The following is a 1,659-nucleotide window of genomic DNA, read 5'->3' as shown; positions in this document are numbered from 1 at the left end:
GGAAACTTCTTGGGTTTCAGCCTCACTGAGATGCCAATAAATTAGTGCTAGTTGCCTAGAGTTCACCTTTTGTGGGTGGACTCAGTTAAGACACTGAATTGTGACTCAGTTGTGACACTATGTCTCCCATGTCAGGGTAGAAATTTATAACATCCACAAATTGCCTTCTCTGGTAGACAAAGGCATCTGAATTGATCACATCTATTTCCTAAATCATTCTGTCTTATACTGGAGTCCTTGAATCTTAGACTTACAATTTAAGAATTTGCTATTTCCTTCTCTGATTCCATTAAACTAGATCAAGGGAATAGCTCTAAGTAGACAAGAGAATATAATACACCAGGAGCTTGGGCAGTTGCCTTGAATCAGAAAGCACATCCTCTGCTCCTTCATATATCATCCCAACACATTTGAAACATTTGACATTTGCCATGTGAGCATCTCCAGTCCAAAGGTTTTATTGTCCATCTTGTATATTTAAAACCTCACTTTCTTACCTTTTTGTTTCTCCTTTGGTTCCCATATTCCTGACACTCCAGTGCTAAATTGAATACAAGTACTGCATGGAGAGACAGCTTCCATGCTCTCAGAAGTAGATTTCCCTATGTATTTAATGAACAGGTCTACAAATAAATTTCATGGCCTTGATTCCCAATTGCCAGCTTCCCAATTGTCTGCTCTTCTCTTATGTCTCCATTTCTGGCCATGTTTCTTGGCTTGCTATTTATGCCAAAGTAGCTATTGCTGATTCTATATTCTCCTCTTCATAAAATTTATTAGCTCTAAAAATCATTTTCCATTCATTCATCTCTGAATAATGCTACTTCTGTTGAGACATGGTGTTGGTCAACAGGTGGGGTGAATAACTTTATAAACCCTGGTCCCACTCTCTGCCCACGGATGTAGGGCAGGTTGCTGGGCAAAGCTCCCTGTCCAGTCCCCAGTTTCTAGTAGGCCTTTATTCTTTAAAAAAAAAATTATCAAAACATATTGATAGTACATATTTATAGGGTACAGACTTATATTTCAATACATATATACAATATATGGTGATCAAATCAGGGTAATTAGTATATCCATCATTGCAAAATTTAATCATTTCTTTGTGGTATGAACATTTTATCTTCTCTCTTCCAGTCATTTGATACCATGTGGTAAATCATTGTTAATTATAGATGCCTGGCTCGACTGTACACCAGTAGAATTTATTTTTCCTATCTAGCTGTAATTTGGTGTTCATTAACCAGCTTCTCACTATCCTCCCTTTACCCCTCCTTTCTTGCCTCTAGTAACCACAGTTCTACTCTCTCCTTCTAACAGTTCAACTTACTATTATCAATAATTAATTATTTGTTTAATTTCCACATATGAGTGAGAACATGTGGTATTTCTCTTTCTGTGCCTGGCTTATTTTACTTAAAGTAATTTTCTCCAAGCTCATCCATGCTGCTGCAAATGGCAGAATTTTATTCTTTGGCTGAGTAGTATTCCACTGCATATCAGGAGATAACTTTCTGAAACTCCTATTTTCTGGTTCTCTGGTATCTGAACCAATGTGGAAGATTAAAACTACAATTGTTTGGGCCAGCCCGGTGGCGCACTGCTACAGTGCGCAGCTTGGGAGCGCGGCGGCCCTCCCGCCGAGGGTTCGGATCCCAC

This window comes from Galeopterus variegatus, unplaced genomic scaffold (assembly GCF_000696425.1).
Source record: "Galeopterus variegatus unplaced genomic scaffold, G_variegatus-3.0.2 Scaffold5043, whole genome shotgun sequence".
In the NCBI taxonomy this organism is placed as follows: domain Eukaryota; kingdom Metazoa; phylum Chordata; class Mammalia; order Dermoptera; family Cynocephalidae; genus Galeopterus; species Galeopterus variegatus.
The sequence above is the reverse complement of the archived record's forward strand: the minus strand, read 5'-3'. Positions refer to the sequence as shown.